General features: G+C 46.8%; 52 non-coding genes across 52 annotated transcripts; all 52 read right to left on the bottom strand.

Annotated features, from left to right (window-relative positions):
• Positions 1 to 101: 101 nt before the first annotated feature.
• Trnav-uac (transfer RNA valine (anticodon UAC)) lies at positions 102 to 174 on the bottom strand. Its single transcript has one exon. It is a non-coding gene; the product is annotated as a tRNA-Val (tRNA).
• A 222-nt stretch (positions 175 to 396) lies between these two features.
• On the bottom strand, positions 397 to 469 carry Trnav-uac (transfer RNA valine (anticodon UAC)). The gene has a single exon. It is a non-coding gene; the product is annotated as a tRNA-Val (tRNA).
• Positions 470 to 711: 242 nt separating this feature from the next.
• Positions 712 to 784, bottom strand: Trnav-uac (transfer RNA valine (anticodon UAC)). The gene has a single exon. It is a non-coding gene; the product is annotated as a tRNA-Val (tRNA).
• Positions 785 to 1,341: 557 nt separating this feature from the next.
• On the bottom strand, positions 1,342 to 1,414 carry Trnav-uac (transfer RNA valine (anticodon UAC)). Its single transcript has one exon. It is a non-coding gene; the product is annotated as a tRNA-Val (tRNA).
• A 242-nt stretch (positions 1,415 to 1,656) lies between these two features.
• Trnav-uac (transfer RNA valine (anticodon UAC)) lies at positions 1,657 to 1,729 on the bottom strand. The gene has a single exon. It is a non-coding gene; the product is annotated as a tRNA-Val (tRNA).
• A 242-nt stretch (positions 1,730 to 1,971) lies between these two features.
• Trnav-uac (transfer RNA valine (anticodon UAC)) lies at positions 1,972 to 2,044 on the bottom strand. The gene has a single exon. It is a non-coding gene; the product is annotated as a tRNA-Val (tRNA).
• A 243-nt stretch (positions 2,045 to 2,287) lies between these two features.
• On the bottom strand, positions 2,288 to 2,360 carry Trnav-uac (transfer RNA valine (anticodon UAC)). The gene has a single exon. It is a non-coding gene; the product is annotated as a tRNA-Val (tRNA).
• Positions 2,361 to 2,602: 242 nt separating this feature from the next.
• Positions 2,603 to 2,675, bottom strand: Trnav-uac (transfer RNA valine (anticodon UAC)). Its single transcript has one exon. It is a non-coding gene; the product is annotated as a tRNA-Val (tRNA).
• Positions 2,676 to 2,917: 242 nt separating this feature from the next.
• Trnav-uac (transfer RNA valine (anticodon UAC)) lies at positions 2,918 to 2,990 on the bottom strand. The gene has a single exon. It is a non-coding gene; the product is annotated as a tRNA-Val (tRNA).
• Positions 2,991 to 3,232: 242 nt separating this feature from the next.
• On the bottom strand, positions 3,233 to 3,305 carry Trnav-uac (transfer RNA valine (anticodon UAC)). The gene has a single exon. It is a non-coding gene; the product is annotated as a tRNA-Val (tRNA).
• A 222-nt stretch (positions 3,306 to 3,527) lies between these two features.
• Trnav-uac (transfer RNA valine (anticodon UAC)) lies at positions 3,528 to 3,600 on the bottom strand. Its single transcript has one exon. It is a non-coding gene; the product is annotated as a tRNA-Val (tRNA).
• Positions 3,601 to 3,842: 242 nt separating this feature from the next.
• On the bottom strand, positions 3,843 to 3,915 carry Trnaa-ugc (transfer RNA alanine (anticodon UGC)). The gene has a single exon. It is a non-coding gene; the product is annotated as a tRNA-Ala (tRNA).
• A 242-nt stretch (positions 3,916 to 4,157) lies between these two features.
• Trnav-uac (transfer RNA valine (anticodon UAC)) lies at positions 4,158 to 4,230 on the bottom strand. The gene has a single exon. It is a non-coding gene; the product is annotated as a tRNA-Val (tRNA).
• A 557-nt stretch (positions 4,231 to 4,787) lies between these two features.
• Positions 4,788 to 4,860, bottom strand: Trnav-uac (transfer RNA valine (anticodon UAC)). Its single transcript has one exon. It is a non-coding gene; the product is annotated as a tRNA-Val (tRNA).
• A 242-nt stretch (positions 4,861 to 5,102) lies between these two features.
• Trnav-uac (transfer RNA valine (anticodon UAC)) lies at positions 5,103 to 5,175 on the bottom strand. Its single transcript has one exon. It is a non-coding gene; the product is annotated as a tRNA-Val (tRNA).
• A 242-nt stretch (positions 5,176 to 5,417) lies between these two features.
• On the bottom strand, positions 5,418 to 5,490 carry Trnav-uac (transfer RNA valine (anticodon UAC)). Its single transcript has one exon. It is a non-coding gene; the product is annotated as a tRNA-Val (tRNA).
• Positions 5,491 to 5,732: 242 nt separating this feature from the next.
• Positions 5,733 to 5,805, bottom strand: Trnav-uac (transfer RNA valine (anticodon UAC)). Its single transcript has one exon. It is a non-coding gene; the product is annotated as a tRNA-Val (tRNA).
• A 242-nt stretch (positions 5,806 to 6,047) lies between these two features.
• Trnav-uac (transfer RNA valine (anticodon UAC)) lies at positions 6,048 to 6,120 on the bottom strand. Its single transcript has one exon. It is a non-coding gene; the product is annotated as a tRNA-Val (tRNA).
• A 222-nt stretch (positions 6,121 to 6,342) lies between these two features.
• Trnav-uac (transfer RNA valine (anticodon UAC)) lies at positions 6,343 to 6,415 on the bottom strand. Its single transcript has one exon. It is a non-coding gene; the product is annotated as a tRNA-Val (tRNA).
• Positions 6,416 to 6,657: 242 nt separating this feature from the next.
• Positions 6,658 to 6,730, bottom strand: Trnav-uac (transfer RNA valine (anticodon UAC)). Its single transcript has one exon. It is a non-coding gene; the product is annotated as a tRNA-Val (tRNA).
• A 242-nt stretch (positions 6,731 to 6,972) lies between these two features.
• On the bottom strand, positions 6,973 to 7,045 carry Trnav-uac (transfer RNA valine (anticodon UAC)). Its single transcript has one exon. It is a non-coding gene; the product is annotated as a tRNA-Val (tRNA).
• Positions 7,046 to 7,287: 242 nt separating this feature from the next.
• Trnav-uac (transfer RNA valine (anticodon UAC)) lies at positions 7,288 to 7,360 on the bottom strand. The gene has a single exon. It is a non-coding gene; the product is annotated as a tRNA-Val (tRNA).
• A 557-nt stretch (positions 7,361 to 7,917) lies between these two features.
• Trnav-uac (transfer RNA valine (anticodon UAC)) lies at positions 7,918 to 7,990 on the bottom strand. The gene has a single exon. It is a non-coding gene; the product is annotated as a tRNA-Val (tRNA).
• A 242-nt stretch (positions 7,991 to 8,232) lies between these two features.
• Trnav-uac (transfer RNA valine (anticodon UAC)) lies at positions 8,233 to 8,305 on the bottom strand. The gene has a single exon. It is a non-coding gene; the product is annotated as a tRNA-Val (tRNA).
• A 242-nt stretch (positions 8,306 to 8,547) lies between these two features.
• On the bottom strand, positions 8,548 to 8,620 carry Trnav-uac (transfer RNA valine (anticodon UAC)). Its single transcript has one exon. It is a non-coding gene; the product is annotated as a tRNA-Val (tRNA).
• A 242-nt stretch (positions 8,621 to 8,862) lies between these two features.
• Trnav-uac (transfer RNA valine (anticodon UAC)) lies at positions 8,863 to 8,935 on the bottom strand. Its single transcript has one exon. It is a non-coding gene; the product is annotated as a tRNA-Val (tRNA).
• Positions 8,936 to 9,493: 558 nt separating this feature from the next.
• Positions 9,494 to 9,566, bottom strand: Trnav-uac (transfer RNA valine (anticodon UAC)). The gene has a single exon. It is a non-coding gene; the product is annotated as a tRNA-Val (tRNA).
• Positions 9,567 to 9,808: 242 nt separating this feature from the next.
• Positions 9,809 to 9,881, bottom strand: Trnav-uac (transfer RNA valine (anticodon UAC)). Its single transcript has one exon. It is a non-coding gene; the product is annotated as a tRNA-Val (tRNA).
• A 242-nt stretch (positions 9,882 to 10,123) lies between these two features.
• Trnav-uac (transfer RNA valine (anticodon UAC)) lies at positions 10,124 to 10,196 on the bottom strand. The gene has a single exon. It is a non-coding gene; the product is annotated as a tRNA-Val (tRNA).
• Positions 10,197 to 10,438: 242 nt separating this feature from the next.
• Positions 10,439 to 10,511, bottom strand: Trnav-uac (transfer RNA valine (anticodon UAC)). The gene has a single exon. It is a non-coding gene; the product is annotated as a tRNA-Val (tRNA).
• Positions 10,512 to 10,733: 222 nt separating this feature from the next.
• Trnav-uac (transfer RNA valine (anticodon UAC)) lies at positions 10,734 to 10,806 on the bottom strand. The gene has a single exon. It is a non-coding gene; the product is annotated as a tRNA-Val (tRNA).
• A 242-nt stretch (positions 10,807 to 11,048) lies between these two features.
• On the bottom strand, positions 11,049 to 11,121 carry Trnav-uac (transfer RNA valine (anticodon UAC)). The gene has a single exon. It is a non-coding gene; the product is annotated as a tRNA-Val (tRNA).
• Positions 11,122 to 11,363: 242 nt separating this feature from the next.
• Trnav-uac (transfer RNA valine (anticodon UAC)) lies at positions 11,364 to 11,436 on the bottom strand. Its single transcript has one exon. It is a non-coding gene; the product is annotated as a tRNA-Val (tRNA).
• Positions 11,437 to 11,678: 242 nt separating this feature from the next.
• On the bottom strand, positions 11,679 to 11,751 carry Trnav-uac (transfer RNA valine (anticodon UAC)). The gene has a single exon. It is a non-coding gene; the product is annotated as a tRNA-Val (tRNA).
• A 242-nt stretch (positions 11,752 to 11,993) lies between these two features.
• Trnav-uac (transfer RNA valine (anticodon UAC)) lies at positions 11,994 to 12,066 on the bottom strand. The gene has a single exon. It is a non-coding gene; the product is annotated as a tRNA-Val (tRNA).
• A 242-nt stretch (positions 12,067 to 12,308) lies between these two features.
• On the bottom strand, positions 12,309 to 12,381 carry Trnav-uac (transfer RNA valine (anticodon UAC)). The gene has a single exon. It is a non-coding gene; the product is annotated as a tRNA-Val (tRNA).
• A 242-nt stretch (positions 12,382 to 12,623) lies between these two features.
• Positions 12,624 to 12,696, bottom strand: Trnav-uac (transfer RNA valine (anticodon UAC)). Its single transcript has one exon. It is a non-coding gene; the product is annotated as a tRNA-Val (tRNA).
• A 242-nt stretch (positions 12,697 to 12,938) lies between these two features.
• On the bottom strand, positions 12,939 to 13,011 carry Trnav-uac (transfer RNA valine (anticodon UAC)). The gene has a single exon. It is a non-coding gene; the product is annotated as a tRNA-Val (tRNA).
• Positions 13,012 to 13,253: 242 nt separating this feature from the next.
• On the bottom strand, positions 13,254 to 13,326 carry Trnav-uac (transfer RNA valine (anticodon UAC)). Its single transcript has one exon. It is a non-coding gene; the product is annotated as a tRNA-Val (tRNA).
• Positions 13,327 to 13,568: 242 nt separating this feature from the next.
• Trnav-uac (transfer RNA valine (anticodon UAC)) lies at positions 13,569 to 13,641 on the bottom strand. Its single transcript has one exon. It is a non-coding gene; the product is annotated as a tRNA-Val (tRNA).
• A 242-nt stretch (positions 13,642 to 13,883) lies between these two features.
• Trnav-uac (transfer RNA valine (anticodon UAC)) lies at positions 13,884 to 13,956 on the bottom strand. The gene has a single exon. It is a non-coding gene; the product is annotated as a tRNA-Val (tRNA).
• A 556-nt stretch (positions 13,957 to 14,512) lies between these two features.
• Positions 14,513 to 14,585, bottom strand: Trnav-uac (transfer RNA valine (anticodon UAC)). The gene has a single exon. It is a non-coding gene; the product is annotated as a tRNA-Val (tRNA).
• A 242-nt stretch (positions 14,586 to 14,827) lies between these two features.
• Trnav-uac (transfer RNA valine (anticodon UAC)) lies at positions 14,828 to 14,900 on the bottom strand. The gene has a single exon. It is a non-coding gene; the product is annotated as a tRNA-Val (tRNA).
• A 242-nt stretch (positions 14,901 to 15,142) lies between these two features.
• On the bottom strand, positions 15,143 to 15,215 carry Trnav-uac (transfer RNA valine (anticodon UAC)). Its single transcript has one exon. It is a non-coding gene; the product is annotated as a tRNA-Val (tRNA).
• A 556-nt stretch (positions 15,216 to 15,771) lies between these two features.
• Trnav-uac (transfer RNA valine (anticodon UAC)) lies at positions 15,772 to 15,844 on the bottom strand. The gene has a single exon. It is a non-coding gene; the product is annotated as a tRNA-Val (tRNA).
• A 242-nt stretch (positions 15,845 to 16,086) lies between these two features.
• Trnav-uac (transfer RNA valine (anticodon UAC)) lies at positions 16,087 to 16,159 on the bottom strand. Its single transcript has one exon. It is a non-coding gene; the product is annotated as a tRNA-Val (tRNA).
• A 222-nt stretch (positions 16,160 to 16,381) lies between these two features.
• Trnav-uac (transfer RNA valine (anticodon UAC)) lies at positions 16,382 to 16,454 on the bottom strand. Its single transcript has one exon. It is a non-coding gene; the product is annotated as a tRNA-Val (tRNA).
• Positions 16,455 to 16,696: 242 nt separating this feature from the next.
• Positions 16,697 to 16,769, bottom strand: Trnav-uac (transfer RNA valine (anticodon UAC)). Its single transcript has one exon. It is a non-coding gene; the product is annotated as a tRNA-Val (tRNA).
• A 242-nt stretch (positions 16,770 to 17,011) lies between these two features.
• Positions 17,012 to 17,084, bottom strand: Trnav-uac (transfer RNA valine (anticodon UAC)). The gene has a single exon. It is a non-coding gene; the product is annotated as a tRNA-Val (tRNA).
• A 242-nt stretch (positions 17,085 to 17,326) lies between these two features.
• On the bottom strand, positions 17,327 to 17,399 carry Trnav-uac (transfer RNA valine (anticodon UAC)). Its single transcript has one exon. It is a non-coding gene; the product is annotated as a tRNA-Val (tRNA).
• A 557-nt stretch (positions 17,400 to 17,956) lies between these two features.
• On the bottom strand, positions 17,957 to 18,029 carry Trnav-uac (transfer RNA valine (anticodon UAC)). The gene has a single exon. It is a non-coding gene; the product is annotated as a tRNA-Val (tRNA).
• A 242-nt stretch (positions 18,030 to 18,271) lies between these two features.
• Trnav-uac (transfer RNA valine (anticodon UAC)) lies at positions 18,272 to 18,344 on the bottom strand. Its single transcript has one exon. It is a non-coding gene; the product is annotated as a tRNA-Val (tRNA).
• Positions 18,345 to 18,596: the final 252 nt, after the last annotated feature.

Below are 18,596 nucleotides of genomic sequence, written 5' to 3'. Positions count from 1 at the left end.
CGCTAGCATTTAGGGGCAATCTTCTGTTCACAGATTACGAATTAACTAGTAAGGAAGGCCTTCGTTAATATTTCAATAAACAGAAAAATACGGCAAAAGGCTGTTTCCGCCCGGGATCGAACCGGGGACCTTCCGCGTGTAAAGAGCACGTGATACCCACTACACCACGGAAACAAGGTTGAACGGATGCACGACCTGTTCGTAGTGGGCCGAGTGTCCTCGGCGCTCCCTGCAATGTTTCGTTCAGTTTTTTAACCTACGTGGAGCGAGAGAAGAAAGAGATATATTTTTTTACCGTTAGCATTTAGCGGCAATCTTCTGTTCACAGATTACGAATTAACTAGTAAGAAAGGCCTTCGTTAATATTTCAATAAACAGAAGAATACGGCAAAAGGCTGTTTCCGCCCGGGATCGAACCGGGGACCTTGCGCGTGTAAAGCGCACGTGATAACCACTACACCACGGAAACGAGGTTGAATGGATACACGACCTGTCCGTAGTGGGCCGAGTGTCCTAGGCGCTCCCTGCAATGTTTCGTTAACTTTTTTAACCAACGTGGAGCGTAAAGTCCTGCGGGGACTCTAGAGAAGAAAGAGAAATATTTTTTTACCGTTAGCATTTAGCGGCAATCTTCTGTTCACAGATTACGAATTAACTAGTAAGAAAGGCCTTCGTTAATATTTCAATAAACAGAAAAATACGGCAAAAGGCTGTTTCCGCCCGGGATCGAAACGGGGACCTTGCGCGTGTAAAGCGCACGTGATAACCACTACACCACGGAAACGAGGTTGAATGGATACACGACCTGTCCGTAGTGGGCCGAGTGTCCTCGGCGCTCCCTGCAATGTTTCGTTCAGTTTTTTAACCAACGTGGAGCGTAAAGTCCTGCGGGGACTCTAGAGAAGAAAGAGAAATATTTTTTTACTGTTAGCATTTAGTGGCAGTCTTCTGTCCACAGATTACGAATTAACTATTAAGAGAGGCCTTCGTTCATATTTCAATAAACAGAAGAATAGGGCAAAAGGCTGTTTCCGCCCGGGATCGAACCGGGGACCTTGCGCGTGTAAAGCGCACGTCATAAGCACTACAACACGGAAACGAGGTTGAATAGATACACGACCTGTCCGTAGTGGGCCGAGTGTCCAAGGCGCTCCCTGCAATGTTTCGTTCACTTTTTTAACCAACGTGGAGCGTAAAGTCCCTGCGGGGACTCTAGAGGAGAAAGAGAAATATTTTTTTACCGTTAGCATTTAGCGGCAATCTTCCGTTCACAGATTACGAATTAACTAGTAAGAAAGGCCTTCGTTATATTTCAATAAACAGAAAAATACGGCAAAAGGCTGTTTCCGCCCGGGATCGAACCGGGGTCCTTGCGCGTGTAAAGCGCACGTGATAACCACTACACCACGGAAACAAGGTTGAACGGATGCACGACCTGTCCGTAGTGGGCCGAGTGTGCTCGGCGCTCCCTGCAATGTTTCGTTCAGTTTTTTAACCAACGTGGAGCGTAAAGTCCTGCGGGGTCTCTGGAGAAGAAAGAGAAATATCTTTCTACCGTTAGCATTTAGCGGCAATCTTCTGTTCACAGATTACGAATTAACTAGTAAGAAAGGCCTTCGTTAATATTTCAATAAACAGAAGAATACGGCAAAAGGCTGTTTCCGCCCGGGATCGAACCGGGGACCTTGCGCGTGTAAAGCGCACGTGATAACCACTACACCACGGAAACGAGGTTGAATGGATACACGACCTGTCCGTAGTGGGCCGAGTGTCCTAGGCGCTCCCTGCAATGTTTCGTTCAGTTTTTTAACCAACGTGGAGCGTAAAGTCCTGCAGGGACTCTAGAGAAGAAAGAGAAGTATTTTTTTACTGTTAGCATTTAGTGGCAATCTTCTGTCCACAGACTACGAATTAACTAGTAAGAAAGGCCTTCGTTAATATTTCAATAAACAGAAGAATACGGCAAAAGGCTGTTTCCGCCCGGGATCGAACCGGGGACCTTGCGCGTGTAAAGCGCACGTGATAACCACTACACCACGGAAACGAGGTTGAATGGATACACGACCTGTCCGTAGTGGGCCGAGTGTCCTAGGCGCTCCCTGCAATCTTTCGTTCACTTTTTTAACCAACGTGGAGCGTAAAGTCCTGCGGGGACTCTAGAGAAGAAAGAGAAATATTTTTTTTACCGTTAGCATTTAGCGGCAATCTTCTGTTCACAGATTACGAATTAACTATTAAGAAAGGCCTTCGTTAATATTTCAATAAACAGAAAAATAAGGCAAAAGGCTGTTTCCGCCCGGGATCGAAGCGGGGACCTTGCGCGTGTAAAGCGCACGTGATAACCACTACACCACGGAAACGAGGTTGAATGGATACACGACCTGTCCGTAGTGGGCAGAGTGTCCTCGGCGCTCCCTGCAATGTTTCGTTCAGTTTTTTAACCAACGTGGAGCGTAAAGTCCTGCGGGGACTCTAGAGAAGAAAGAGAAATATTTTTTTACTGTTAGCATTTAGTGGCAATCTTCTGTCCACAGATTATGAATTAACTAGTAAGAAAGGCCTTCGTTAATATTTCAATAAACAGAAGAATACGGCAAAAGGCTGTTTCCGCCCGGGATCGAACCGGGGACCTTGCGCGTGTAAAGCGCACGTGATAACCACTACACCACGGAAACGAGGTTGAATGGATACACGACCTGTCCGTAGTGGGCCGAGTGTCCTAGGCGCTCCCTGCAATGTTTCGTTCACTTTTTTAACCAACGTGGAGCGTAAAGTCCTGCGGGGACTCTAGAGGAGAAAGAGAAATATTTTATTACCGTTAGCATTTAGCGGCAATCTTCTGTTCACAGATTACGAATTAACTAGTAAGAAAGGCCTTCGTTAATATTTCAATAAACAGAAAAATACGGCAAAACGCTGTTTCCGCCCGGGATCGAAGCGGGGACCTTGCGCGTGTAAAGCGCACGTGATAACCACTACACCACGGAAACAAGGTTGAACGGATGCACGACCTGTCCGTAGTGGGCCGAGTGTCCTCGGCGCTCCCTGCAATGTTTTGTTCAGTTTTTTAACCAACGTGGAGCGTAAAGTCCTGCGGGGTCTCTGGAGAAGAAAGAGAAATATTTTTTTACCGCTAGCATTTAGGGGCAATCTTCTGTTCACAGATTACGAATTAACTAGTAAGAAAGGCCTTCGTTAATATTTCAATAAACAGAAAAATACGGCAAAAGGCTGTTTCCGCCCGGGATCGAACCGGGGACCTTCCGCATGTAAAGAGCACGTGATAACCACTACACCACGGAAACAAGGTTGAACGGATGCACGACCTGTCCGTAGTGGGCCGAGTGTCCTCGGCGCTCCCTGCAATGTTTCGTTCAGTTTTTTAACCAACGTGGAGCGAGAGAAGAAAGAGAAATATTTTTTTACCGTTAGCATTTAGCGGCAATCTTCTGTTCACAGATTACGAATTAACTAGTAAGAAAGGCCTTCGTTAATATTTCAAAAAACAGAAAAATACGGCAAAAGGCTGTTTCCGCCCGGGATCGAACCGGGGACCTTGCGCGTGTAAAGCGCACGTGATAACCACTACACCACGGAAACAAGGTTGAACGGATGCACGACCTGTCCGTAGTGGGCCGAGTGTGCTCGGCGCTCCCTGCAATGTTTCGTTCAGTTTTTTAACCAACGTGGAGAGTAAAGTCCTGCGGGTTCTCTGGAGAAGAAAGAGAAATATCTTTCTACCGTTAGCATTTAGCGGCAATCTTCTGTTCACAGATTACGAATTAACTAGTAAGAAAGGCCTTCGTAAATATTTAAATAAACAGAAAAATACGGCAAAAGGCTGTTTCCGCCCGGGATCCAACCGGGGACCTTGCGCGTGCAAAGCGCACGTGATAACTACTACACCACGGAAACAAGGTTGAACGGATGCACGACCTGTCCGTAGTGGGCCGAGTGTCCTCGGCGCTCCCTGCAATGTTTCGTTCAGTTTTTTAACCAACGTGGAGCGTAAAGTCCTGCGGGGACTCTAGAGAAGAAAGAGAAATATTTTTTTACTGTTAGCATTTAGTGGCAATCTTCTGTCCCCAGATTACGAATTAACTAGTAAGAAAGGCCTTCGTTAATATTTCAATAAACAGAAGAAAACGGCAAAAGGCTTTTTCCGCCCGGGATCGAACCGGGGACCTTGCGCGTGTAAAGCGCACGTGATAACCACTACACCACGGAAACGAGGTTGAATGGATACACGACCTGCCCGTAGTGGGCCGAGTGTCCTAGGCGCTCCCTGCAATGTTTCGTTCACTTTTTTAACCAACGTGGAGCGTAAAGTCAGGCGGGGACTCTAGAGGAGAAAGAGAAATATTTTTTTACCGTTAGCATTTAGCGGCAATCTTCTGTTCACAGATTACGAATTAACTAGTAAGATAGGCCTTCGTTAATATTTCAATAAACAGAAAAATACGGCAAAAGGCTGTTTCCGCGCGGGATGGAACCGGGGACCTTGCCCGTGTAAAGCGCACGTGATAACCACTACACCACGGAAACAAGGTTGAACGGATGCACGACCTGTCCGTAGTGGGCCGAGTGTCCTCGGCGCTCCCTGCAATGTTTCGTTCAGTTTTTTAACCAACGTGGAGCGTAAAGTCCTGCGGGGTCTCTGGAGAAGAAAGAGAAATATTTTTCTATCGTTAGCATTTAGCGGCAATCTTCTGTTCACAGATTACGAATTACCTAGTAAGAAAGGCCTTCGTAAATATTTCAAAAAACAGAAAAATACGGCAAAAGGCTGTTTCCGCCCGGGATCGAACCGGGGACCTTGCGCGTGTAAAGCGCACGTGATAACCACTACACCACGGAAACAAGGTTGAACGGATGCACGACCTGTCCGTAGTGGGCCGAGTGTCCTCGGCGCTCCCTGCAATGTTTCGTTCAGTTTTTTAACCAACGTGGAGCGTAAAATCCTGCGGGGACTCTAGAGAAGAAAGAGAAGTATTTTTTTACTGTTAGCATTTAGTGGCAATCTTCTGTCCACAGATTACGAATTAACTAGTAAGAAAGGCCTTCGTTAATATTTCAATAAACAGAAGAATAAGGCAAAAGGCTGTTTCCGCCCGGGATCGAACCGGGGACCTTGCGCGTGTAAAGCGCACGTGATAACCACTACACCACGGAAACGAGGTTGAATGGATACACGACCTGTCCGTAGTGGGCCGAGTGTCCTAGGCGCTCCCTGCAATGTTTCGTTCACTTTTTTAACCAACGTGGAGCGTAAAGTCCTGCGGGGACTCTAGAGAAGAATGAGAAGTATTTTTTTACTGTTAGCATTTAGTGGCAATCTTCTGTCCACAGATTACGAATTAACTAGTAAAAAAGGCCTTCGTTAATATTTCAATAAACAGAAGAATACGGCAAAAGGCTGTTTCCGCCCGGGATCGAACCGGGGACCTTGCGCGTGTAAAGCGCACGTGATAACCACTACACCACGGAAACGAGGTTGAATGGATACACGACCTGTCCGTAGTGGGCCGAGTGTCCTAGGCGCTCCCTGCAATGTTTCGTTCACTTTTTTAACCAACGTGGAGCGTAAAGTCCTGCGGGGACTCTAGAGGAGAAAGAGAAATATTTTATTACCGTTAGCATTTAGCGGCAATCTTCTGTTCACAGATTACGAATTAACTAGTAAGAAAGGCCTTCGTTAATATTTCAATAAACAGAAAAATACGGCAAAACGCTGTTTCCGCCCGGGATCGAAGCGGGGACCTTGCGCGTGTAAAGCGCACGTGATAACCACTACACCACGGAAACAAGGTTGAACGGATGCACGACCTGTCCGTAGTGGGCCGAGTGTCCTCGGCGCTCCCTGCAATGTTTTGTTCAGTTTTTTAACCAACGTGGAGCGTAAAGTCCTGCGGGGTCTCTGGAGAAGAAAGAGAAATATTTTTTTACCGCTAGCATTTAGGGGCAATCTTCTGTTCACAGATTACGAATTAACTAGTAAGAAAGGCCTTCGTTAATATTTCAATAAACAGAAAAATACGGCAAAAGGCTGTTTCCGCCCGGGATCGAACCGGGGACCTTCCGCGTGTAAAGAGCACGTGATAACCACTACACCACGGAAACAAGGTTGAACGGATGCACGACCTGTCCGTAGTGGGCCGAGTGTCCTCGGCGCTCCCTGCAATGTTTCGTTCAGTTTTTTAACCAACGTGGAGCGAGAGAAGAAAAAGAAATATTTTTTTACCGTTAGCATTTAGCGGCAATCTTCTGTTCAGAGATTACGAATTAACTAGTAAGAAAGGCCTTCGTTAATATTTCAAAAAACAGAAAAATACGGCAAAAGGCTGTTTCCGCCCGGGATCGAACCGGGGACCTTGCGCGTGTAAAGCGCACGTGATAACCACTACACCACGGAAACAAGGTTGAACGGATGCACGACCTGTCCGTAGTGGGCCGAGTGTGCTCGGCGCTCCCTGCAATGTTTCGTTCAGTTTTTTAACCAACGTGGAGAGTAAAGTCCTGCGGGTTCTCTGGAGAAGAAAGAGAAATATCTTTCTACCGTTAGCATTTAGCGGCAATCTTCTGTTCACAGATTACGAATTAACTAGTAAGAAAGGCCTTGGTAAATATTTAAATAAACAGAAAAATACGGCAAAAGGCTGTTTCCGCCCGGGATCGAACCGGGGACCTTGCGCGTGTAAAGCGCACGTGATAACTACTACACCACGGAAACAAGGTTGAACGGATGCACGACCTGTCCGTAGTGGGCCGAGTGTCCTCGGCGCTCCCTGCAATGTTTCGTTCAGTTTTTTAACCAACGTGGAGCGTAAAGTCCTGCGGGGACTCTAGAGAAGAAAGAGAAATATTTTTTTACTGTTAGCATTTAGTGGCAATCTTCTGTCCCCAGATTACGAATTAACTAGTAAGAAAGGCCTTCGTTAATATTTCAATAAACAGAAGAAAACGGCAAAAGGCTTTTTCCGCCCGGGATCGAACCGGGGACCTTGCGCGTGTAAAGCGCACGTGATAACCACTACACCACGGAAACGAGGTTGAATGGATACACGACCTGCCCGTAGTGGGCCGAGTGTCCTAGGCGCTCCCTGCAATGTTTCGTTCACTTTTTTAACCAACGTGGAGCGTAAAGTCCTGCGGGGACTCTAGAGAAGAAAGAGAAATATTTTTTTACTGTTAGCATTTAGTGGCAATCTTCTGTCCACAGATTACGAATTAACTAGTAAGAAAGGCCTTCGTTAATATTTCAATAAACAGAAGAATACGGCAAAAGGCTGTTTCCGCCCGGGATCGAACCGGGGACCTTGCGCGTGTAAAGCGCACGTGATAACCACTACACCACGGAAACGAGGTTGAATGGATACACGACCTGTCCGTAGTGGGCCGAGTGTCCTAGGCGCTCCCTGCAATGTTTCGTTCACTTTTTTAACCAACGTGGAGCGTAAAGTCCGGCGGGGACTCTAGAGGAGAAAGAGAAATATTTTTTTACCGTTAGCATTTAGCGGCAATCTTCTGTTCACAGATTACGAATTAACTAGTAAGAAAGGCCTTCGTTAATATTTCAATAAACAGAAAAATACGGCAAAAGGCTGTTTCCGCGCGGGATGGAACCGGGGACCTTGCCCGTGTAAAGCGCACGTGATAACCACTACACCACGGAAACAAGGTTGAACGGATGCACGACCTGTCCGTAGTGGGCCGAGTGTCCTCGGCGCTCCCTGCAATGTTTCGTTCAGTTTTTTAACCAACGTGGAGCGTAAAGTCCTGCGGGGTCTGTGGAGAAGAAAGAGAAATATTTTTCTACCGTTAGCATTTAGCGGCAATCTTCTGTTCACAGATTACGAATTAACTAGTAAGAAAGGCCTTCGTAAATATTTCAAAAAACAGAAAAATACGGCAAAAGGCTGTTTCCGCCCGGGATCGAACCGGGGACCTTGCGCGTGTAAAGCGCACGTGATAACCACTACACCACGGAAACAAGGTTGAACGGATGCACGACCTGTCCGTAGTGGGCCGAGTGTCCTCGGCGCACCCTGCAATGTTTCGTTCAGTTTTTTAACCAACGTGGAGCGTAAAGTACTGCGGGGACTCTAGAGAAGAAAGAGAAGTATTTTTTTACTGTTAGCATTTAGTGGCAATCTTCTGTCCACAGATTACGAATTAACTATTAGGAAAGACCTTCGTTAATATTTCAATAAACCGAAGAATACGGCAAAAGGCTGTTTCCGCCCGGGATCGAACCGGGGACCTTGCGCGTGTAAAGCGCACGTGATAACCACTACACCACGGAAAAGAGGTTGAATGGATACACGACCTGTCCGTAGTAGGCCGAGTGTCCTAGGCGCTCCCTGCAATGTTTCGTTCAGTTTTTTAACCAACGTGGAACGTAAAGTCCTGCGGGGACTCTAGAGAAGAACGAGAAGTATTTTTTTACTGTTAGCATTTAGTGGCAATCTTCTGTCCACAGATTACGAATTAACTAGTAAGAAAGGCCTTCGTTAATATTTCAATAAACAGAAGAATACGGCAAAAGGCTGTTTCCGCCCGGGATCGAACCGGGGACCTTGCGCGTGTAAAGCGCACGTGATAACCACTACACCACGGAAACGAGGTTGAATGGATACACGACCTGTCCGTAGTGGGCCGAGTGTCCTAGGCGCTCCCTGCAATGTTTCGTTCACTTTTTTAACCAACGTGGAGCGTAAAGTCCTGCGGGGACTCTAGAGAAGAAAGAGAAATATTTTTTTACTGTTAGCATTTAGTGGCAATCTTCTGTCCACAGATTACGAATTAACTAGTAAGAAAGGCCTTCGTTAATATTTCAATAAACAGAAGAATACGGCAAAAGGCTGTTTCCGCCCGGGATCGAACCGGGGACCTTGCGCGTGTAAAGCGCACGTGATAACCACTACACCACGGAAACGAGGTTGAATGGATACACGACCTGTCCGTAGTGGGCCGAGTGTCCTAGGCGCTCCCTGCAATGTTTCGTTCACTTTTTTAACCAACGTGGAGCGTAAAGTCCGGCGGGGACTCTAGAGGAGAAAGAGAAATATTTTTTTACCGTTCGCATTTAGCGGCAATCTTCTGTTCACAGATTACGAATTAACTAGTAAGAAAGGCCTTCGTTAATATTTCAATAAACAGAAAAATACGGCAAAAGGCTGTTTCCGCGCGGGATGGAACCGGGGACCTTGCCCGTGTAAAGCGCACGTGATAACCACTACACCACGGAAACAAGGTTGAACGGATGCAGGACCTGTCCGTAGTGGGCCGAGTGTCCTCGGCGCTCCCTGCAATGTTACGTTCAGTTTTTTAACCAACGTGGAGCGTAAAGTCCTGCGGGGTCTCTGGAGAAGAAAGAGAAATATTTTTCTACCGTTAGCATTTAGCGGCAATCTTCTGTTCACAGATTACGAATTAACTAGTAAGAAAGGCCTTCGTAAATATTTCAAAAAAACAGAAAAATACGGCAAAAGGCTGTTTCCGCCCGGGATCGAACCGGGGACCTTGCGCGTGTAAAGCGCACGTGATAACCACTACACCACGGAAACAAGGTTGAACGGATGCACGACCTGTCCGTAGTGGGCCGAGTGTCCTCGGCGCTCCCTGCAATGTTTCGTTCAGTTTTTTAACCAACGTGGAGCGTAAAGTACTGCGGGGACTCTAGAGAAGAAAGAGAAGTATTTTTTTACTGTTAGCATTTAGTGGCAATCTTCTGTCCACAGATTACGAATTAACTATTAGGAAAGACCTTCGTTAATATTTCAATAAACCGAAGAATACGGCAAAAGGCTGTTTCCGCCCGGGATCGAACCGGGGACCTTGCGCGTGTAAAGCGCACGTGATAACCACTACACCACGGAAAAGAGGTTGAATGGATACACGACCTGTCCGTAGTAGGCCGAGTGTCCTAGGCGCTCCCTGCAATGTTTCGTTCAGTTTTTTATCCAACGTGGAACGTAAAGTCCTGCTGGGACTCTAGAGGAGAAAGAGAAATATTTTATTACCGTTAGCATTTAGCGGCAATCTTCTGTTCACAGATTACGAATTAACTAGTAAGAAAGGCCTTCGTTAATATTTCAATAAACAGAAAAATACGGCAAAACGCTGTTTCCGCCCGGGATCGAAGCGGGGACCTTGCGCGTGTAAAGCGCACGTGATAACCACTACACCACGGAAACAAGGTTGAACGGATGCACGACCTGTCCGTAGTGGGCCGAGTGTCCTCGGCGCTCCCTGCAATGTTTTGTTCAGTTTTTTAACCAACGTGGAGCGTAAAGTCCTGCGGGGTCTCTGGAGAAGAAAGAGAAATATTTTTTTACCGCTAGCATTTAGGGGCAATCTTCTGTTCACAGATTACGAATTAACTAGTAAGAAAGGCCTTCGTTAATATTTCAATAAACAGAAAAATACGGCAAAAGGCTGTTTCCGCCCGGGATCGAACCGGGGACCTTCCGCGTGTAAAGAGCACGTGATAACCACTACACCACGGAAACAAGGTTGAACGGATGCACGACCTGTCCGTAGTGGGCCGAGTGTCCTCGGCGCTCCCTGCAATGTTTCGTTCAGTTTTTTAACCAACGTGGAGCGAGAGAAGAAACAGAAATATTTTTTTACCGTTAGCATTTAGCGGCAATCTTCTGTTCAGAGATTACGAATTAACTAGTAAGAAAGGCCTTCGTTAATATTTCAAAAAACAGAAAAATACGGCAAAAGGCTGTTTCCGCCCGGGATCGAACCGGGGACCTTGCGCGTGTAAAGTGCACGGGATAACCACTACACCACGGAAACAAGGTTGAACGGATGCACGACCTGTCCGTAGTGGGCCGAGTGTGCTCGGCGCTCCCTGCAATGTTTCGTTCAGTTTTTTAACCAACGTGGAGCGTAAAGTCCTGCGGGTTCTCTGGAGAAGAAAGAGAAATATCTTTCTACCGTTAGCATTTAGCGGCAATCTTCTGTTCACAGATTACGAATTAACTAGTAAGAAAGGCCTTCGTAAATATTTAAATAAACAGAAAAATACGGCAAAAGGCTGTTTCCGCCCGGGATCGAACCGGGGACCTTGCGCGTGTAAAGCGCACGTGATAACTACTACACCACGGAAACAAGGTTGAACGGATGCACGACCTGTCCGTAGTGGGCCGAGTGTCCTCGGCGCTCCCTGCAATGTTTCGTTCAGTTTTTTAACCAACGTGGAGCGTAAAGTCCTGCGGGTTCTCTGGAGAAGAAAGAGAAATATCTTTCTACCGTTAGCATTTAGCGGCAATCTTCTGTTCACAGATTACGAATTAACTAGTAAGAAAGGCCTTCGTTAATATTTCAAAAAACAGAAAAATACGGCAAAAGGCTGTTTCCGCCCGGGATCGAACCGGGGACCTTGCGCGTGTAAAGTGCACGGGATAACCACTACACCACGGAAACAAGGTTGAACGGATGCACGACCTGTCCGTAGTGGGCCGAGTGTGCTCGGCGCTCCCTGCAATGTTTCGTTCAGTTTTTTAACCAACGTGGAGCGTAAAGTCCTGCGGGTTCTCTGGAGAAGAAAGAGAAATATCTTTCTACCGTTAGCATTTAGCGGCAATCTTCTGTTCACAGATTACGAATTAACTAGTAAGAAAGGCCTTCGTAAATATTTAAATAAACAGAAAAATACGGCAAAAGGCTGTTTCCGCCCGGGATCGAACCGGGGACCTTGCGCGTGTAAAGCGCACGTGATAACTACTACACCACGGAAACAAGGTTGAACGGATGCACGACCTGTCCGTAGTGGGCCGAGTGTCCTCGGCGCTCCCTGCAATGTTTCGTTCAGTTTTTTAACCAACGTGGAGCGTAAAGTCCTGCGGGTTCTCTGGAGAAGAAAGAGAAATATCTTTCTACCGTTAGCATTTAGCGGCAATCTTCTGTTCAGAGATTACGAATTAACTAGTAAGAAAGGCCTTCGTTAATATTTCAAAAAACAGAAAAATACGGCAAAAGGCTGTTTCCGCCCGGGATCGAACCGGGGACCTTGCGCGTGTAAAGTGCACGGGATAACCACTACACCACGGAAACAAGGTTGAACGGATGCACGACCTGTCCGTAGTGGGCCGAGTGTGCTCGGCGCTCCCTGCAATGTTTCGTTCAGTTTTTTAACCAACGTGGAGCGTAAAGTCCTGCGGGTTCTCTGGAGAAGAAAGAGAAATATCTTTCTACCGTTAGCATTTAGCGGCAATCTTCTGTTCACAGATTACGAATTAACTAGTAAGAAAGGCCTTCGTAAATATTTAAATAAACAGAAAAATACGGCAAAAGGCTGTTTCCGCCCGGGATCGAACCGGGGACCTTGCGCGTGTAAAGCGCACGTGATAACTACTACACCACGGAAACAAGGTTGAACGGATGCACGACCTGTCCGTAGTGGGCCGAGTGTCCTCGGCGCTCCCTGCAATGTTTCGTTCAGTTTTTTAACCAACGTGGAGCGTAAAGTCCTGCGGGTTCTCTGGAGAAGAAAGAGAAATATCTTTCTACCGTTAGCATTTAGCGGCAATCTTCTGTTCACAGATTACGAATTAACTAGTAAGAAAGGCCTTCGTAAATATTTAAATAAACAGAAAAATACGGCAAAAGGCTGTTTCCGCCCGGGATCGAACCGGGGACCTTGCGCGTGTAAAGTGCACGGGATAACCACTACACCACGGAAACAAGGTTGAACGGATGCACGACCTGTCCGTAGTGGGCCGAGTGTGCTCGGCGCTCCCTGCAATGTTTCGTTCAGTTTTTTAACCAACGTGGAGCGTAAAGTCCTGCGGGTTCTCTGGAGAAGAAAGAGAAATATCTTTCTACCGTTAGCATTTAGCGGCAATCTTCTGTTCACAGATTACGAATTAACTAGTAAGAAAGGCCTTCGTTAATATTTCAAAAAACAGAAAAATACGGCAAAAGGCTGTTTCCGCCCGGGATCGAACCGGGGACCTTGCGCGTGTAAAGTGCACGGGATAACCACTACACCACGGAAACAAGGTTGAACGGATGCACGACCTGTCCGTAGTGGGCCGAGTGTGCTCGGCGCTCCCTGCAATGTTTCGTTCAGTTTTTTAACCAACGTGGAGCGTAAAGTCCTGCGGGTTCTCTGGAGAAGAAAGAGAAATATCTTTCTACCGTTAGCATTTAGCGGCAATCTTCTGTTCACAGATTACGAATTAACTAGTAAGAAAGGCCTTCGTAAATATTTAAATAAACAGAAAAATACGGCAAAAGGCTGTTTCCGCCCGGGATCGAACCGGGGACCTTGCGCGTGTAAAGCGCACGTGATAACTACTACACCACGGAAACAAGGTTGAACGGATGCACGACCTGTCCGTAGTGGGCCGAGTGTCCTCGGCGCTCCCTGCAATGTTTCGTTCAGTTTTTTAACCAACGTGGAGCGTAAAGTCCTGCGGGGACTCTAGAGAAGAAAGAGAAATATTTTTTTACTGTTAGCATTTAGTGGCAATCTTCTGTCCCCAGATTACGAATTAACTAGTAAGAAAGGCCTTCGTTAATATTTCAATAAACAGAAGAATACGGCAAAAGGCTTTTTCCGCCCGGGATCGAACCGGGGACCTTGCGCGTGTAAAGCGCACGTGATAACCACTACACCACGGAAACGAGGTTGAATGGATACACGACCTGCCCGTAGTGGGCCGAGTGTCCTAGGCGCTCCCTGCAATGTTTCGTTCACTTTTTTAACCAACGTGGAGCGTAAAGTCCTGCGGGGACTCTAGAGAAGAAAGAGAAATATTTTTTTACTGTTAGCATTTAGTGGGAATCTTCTGTCCACAGATTACGAATTAACTAGTAAGAAAGGCCTTCGTTAATATTTCAATAAACAGAAGAATACGGCAAAAGGCTGTTTCCGCCCGGGATCGAACCGGGGACCTTGCGCGTGTAAAGCGCACGTGATAACCACTACACCACGGAAACGAGGTTGAATGGATACACGACCTGTCCGTAGTGGGCCGAGTGTCCTAGGCGCTCCCTGCAATGTTTCGTTCACTTTTTTAACCAACGTGGAGCGTAAAGTCCGGCGGGGACTCTAGAGGAGAAAGAGAAATATTTTTTACCGTTAGCATTTAGCGGCAATCTTCTGTTCACAGATTACGAATTAACTAGTAAGAAAGGCCTTCGTTAATATTTCAATAAACAGAAAAATACGGCAAAAGGCTGTTTCCGCGCGGGATGGAACCGGGGACCTTGCCCGTGTAAAGCGCACGTGATAACCACTACACCACGGAAACAAGGTTGAACGGATGCACGACCTGTCCGTAGTGGGCCGAGTGTCCTCGGCGCTCCCTGCAATGTTTCGTTCAGTTTTTTAACCAACGTGGAGCGTAAAGTCCTGCGGGGTCTCTGGAGAAGAAAGAGAAATATTTTTCTACCGTTAGCATTTAGCGGCAATCTTCTGTTCACAGATTACGAATTAACTAGTAAGAAAGGCCTTCGTAAATATTTCAAAAAACAGAAAAATACGGCAAAAGGCTGTTTCCGCCCGGGATCGAACCGGGGACCTTGCGCGTGTAAAGCGCACGTGATAACCACTACACCACGGAAACAAGGTTGAACGGATGCACGACCTGTCCGTAGTGGGCCGAGTGTCCTCGGCGCTCCCTGCAATGTTTCGTTCAGTTTTTTAACCAACGTGGAGCGTAAAGTACTGCGGGGACTCTAGAGAAGAAAGAGAAGTATTTTTTTACTGTTAGCATTTAGTGGCAATCTTCTGTCCACAGATTACGAATTAACTATTAGGAAAGACCTTCGTTAATATTTCAATAAACCGAAGAATACGGCAAAAGGCTGTTTCCGCCCGGGATCGAACCGGGGACCTTGCGCGTGTAAAGCGCACGTGATAACCACTACACCACGGAAAAGAGGTTGAATGGATACACGACGTGTCCGTAGTGGGCCGAGTGTCCTAGGCGCTCCCTGCAATGTTTCGTTCAGTTTTTTAACCAACGTGGAACGTAAAGTCCTGCGGGGACTCTAGAGAAGAAAGAGAAGTATTTTTTTACTGTTAGCATTTAGTGGCAATCTTCTGTCCACAGATTACGAATTAACTAGTAAGAAAGGCCTTCGTTAATATTTCAATAAACAGAAGAATAAGGCAAAAGGTTGTTTCCGCCCGGGATCGAACCGGGGACCTTGCGCGTGTAAAGCGCACGTGATAACCACTACACCACGGAAACGAGGTTGAATGGATACACGACCTGTCCGTAGTGGGCCGAGTGTCCTAGGCGCTCCCTGCAATGTTTCGTTCACTTTTTTAACCAACGTGGAGCGTAAAGTCCGGCGGGGACTCTAGAGGAGAAAGAGAAATATTTTTTACCGTTAGCATTTAGCGGCAATCTTCTGTTCACAGATTACGAATTAACTAGTAAGAAAGGCCTTCGTTAATATTTCAATAAACAGAAAAATACGGCAAAAGGCTGTTTCCGCGCGGGATGGAACCGGGGACCTTGCCCGTGTAAAGCGCACGTGATAACCACTACACCACGGAAACAAGGTTGAACGGATGCACGACCTGTCCGTAGTGGGCCGAGTGTCCTCGGCGCTCCCTGCAATGTTTCGTTCAGTTTTTTAACCAACGTGGAGCGTAAAGTCCTGCGGGGTCTCTGGAGAAGAAAGAGAAATATTTTTCTACCGTTAGCATTTAGCGGCAATCTTCTGTTCACAGATTACGAATTAACTAGTAAGAAAGGCCTTCGTAAATATTTCAAAAAACAGAAAAATACGGCAAAAGGCTGTTTCCGCCCGGGATCGAACCGGGGACCTTGCGCGTGTAAAGCGCACGTGATAACCACTACACCACGGAAACAAGGTTGAACGGATGCACGACCTGTCCGTAGTGGGCCGAGTGTCCTCGGCGCTCCCTGCAATGTTTCGTTCAGTTTTTTAACCAACGTGGAGCGTAAAGTACTGCGGGGACTCTAGAGAAGAAAGAGAAGTATTTTTTTACTGTTAACATTTAGTGGCAATCTTCTGTCCACAGATTACGAATTAACTATTAGGAAAGACCTTCGTTAATATTTCAATAAACCGAAGAATACGGCAAAAGGCTGTTTCCGCCCGGGATCGAACCGGGGACCTTGCGCGTGTAAAGCGCACGTGATAACCACTACACCACGGAAACAAGGTTGAACGGATGCACGACCTGTCCGTAGTGGGCCGAGTGTCCTCGGCACTCCCTGCAATGTTTCGTTCAGTTTTTTAACCAACGTGGAGCGAGAGAAGAAAGAGAAATATTTTTTTACCATTAGCATTTAGCGGCAATCTTCTGTTCAGAGATTACGAATTAACTAGTAAGAAAGGCCTTCGTTAATATTTCAAAAAACAGAAAAATACGGCAAAAGGCTGTTTCCGCCCGGGATCGAACCGGGGACCTTGCGCGTGTAAAGCGCACGTGATAACCACTACACCACGGAAACAAGGTTGAACGGATGCACGACCTGTCCGTAGTGGGCCGAGTGTGCTCGGCGCTCCCTGCAATGTTTCGTTCAGTTTTTTAACCAACGTGGAGAGTAAAGTCCTGCGGGTTCTCTGGAGAAGAAAGAGAAATATCTTTCTACCGTTAGCATTTAGCGGCAATCTTCTGTTCACAGATTACGAATTAACTAGTAAGAAAGGCCTTCGTAAATATTTAAATAAACAGAAAAATACGGCAAAAGGCTGTTTCCGCCCGGGATCGAACCGGGGACCTTGCGCGTGTAAAGCGCACGTGATAACTACTACACCACGGAAACAAGGTTGAACGGATGCACGACCTGTCCGTAGTGGGCCGAGTGTCCTCGGCGCTCCCTGCAATGTTTCGTTCAGTTTTTTAACCAACGTGGAGCGTAAAGTCCTGCGGGGACTCTAGAGAAGAAAGAGAAATATTTTTTTACTGTTAGCATTTAGTGGCAATCTTCTGTCCCCAGATTACGAATTAACTAGTAAGAAAGGCCTTCGTTAATATTTCAATAAACAGAAGAATACGGCAAAAGGCTTTTTCCGCCCGGGATCGAACCGGGGACCTTGCGCGTGTAAAGCGCACGTGATAACCACTACACCACGGAAACGAGGTTGAATGGATACACGACCTGCCCGTAGTGGGCCGAGTGTCCTAGGCGCTCCCTGCAATGTTTCGTTCACTTTTTTAACCAACGTGGAGCGTAAAGTCCTGCGGGGACTCTAGAGAAGAAAGAGAAATATTTTTTTACTGTTAGCATTTAGTGGCAATCTTCTGTCCACAGATTACGAATTAACTAGTAAGAAAGGCCTTCGTTAATATTTCAATAAACAGAAGAATACGGCAAAAGGCTGTTTCCGCCCGGGATCGAACCGGGGACCTTGCGCGTGTAAAGCGCACGTGATAATCACTACACCACGGAAACGAGGTTGAATGGATACACGACCTGTCCGTAGTGGGCCGAGTGTCCTAGGCGCTCCCTGCAATGTTTCGTTCACTTTTTTAACCAACGTGGAGCGTAAAGTCCGGCGGGGACTCTAGAGGAGAAAGAGAAATATTTTTTTACCGTTAGCATTTAGCGGCAATCTTCTGTTCACAGATTACGAATTAACTAGTAAGAAAGGCCTTCGTTAATATTTCAATAAACAGAAAAATACGGCAAAAGGCTGTTTCCGCGCGGGATGGAACCGGGGACCTTGCCCGTGTAAAGCGCACGTGATAACCACTACACCACGGAAAGAAGGTTGAACGGATGCACGACCTGTCCGTAGTGGGCCGAGTGTCCTCGGCGCTCCCTGCAATGTTTCGTTCAGTTTTTTAACCAACGTGGAGCGTAAAGTACTGCGGGGACTCTAGAGAAGAAAGAGAAGTATTTTTTTACTGTTAGCATTTAGTGGCAATCTTCTGTCCACAGATTACGAATTAACTATTAGGAAAGACCTTCGTTAATATTTCAATAAACCGAAGAATACGGCAAAAGGCTGTTTCCGCCCGGGATCGAACCGGGGACCTTGCGCGTGTAAAGCGCACGTGATAACCACTACACCACGGAAAAGAGGTTGAATGGATACACGACCTGTCCGTAGTGGGCCGAGTGTCCTAGGCGCTCCCTGCAATGTTTCGTTCAGTTTTTTAACCAACGTGGAGCGTAAAGTCCTGCGGGGACTCTAGAGAAGAAAGAGAAGTATTTTTTTACTGTTAGCATTTAGTGGCAATCTTCTGTCCACAGATTACGAATTAACTAGTAAGAAAGGCCTTCGTTAATATTTCAATAAACAGAAGAATAAGGCAAAAGGCTGTTTCCGCCCGGGATCGAACCGGGGACCTTGCGCGTGTAAAGCGCACGTGATAACCACTACACCACGGAAACGAGGTTGAATGGATACACGACCTGTCCGTAGTGGGCCGAGTGTCCTAGGCGCTCCCTGCAATGTTTCGTTCACTTTTTTAACCAACGTGGAGCGTAAAGTCCTGCGGGGACTCTAGAGAAGAAAGAGAAATATTTTTTTACCGTTAGCATTTAGCGGCAATCTTCTGTTCACAGATTACGAATTAACTATTAAGAAAGGCCTGATTGATTTGATTTTGATTGTAGGGTTTAACGCGCCGACGCAACGTAGGC

Source organism: Haemaphysalis longicornis, unplaced genomic scaffold (assembly GCF_048455015.1).
Source record: "Haemaphysalis longicornis isolate Haplotype H1 unplaced genomic scaffold, Haemaphysalis longicornis Haplotype H1 scaffold_9, whole genome shotgun sequence".
Classification (NCBI taxonomy): Eukaryota; Metazoa; Arthropoda; class Arachnida; order Ixodida; family Ixodidae; genus Haemaphysalis; species Haemaphysalis longicornis.
The sequence above is the reverse complement of the archived record's forward strand: the minus strand, read 5'-3'. Positions and strand labels throughout refer to the sequence as shown.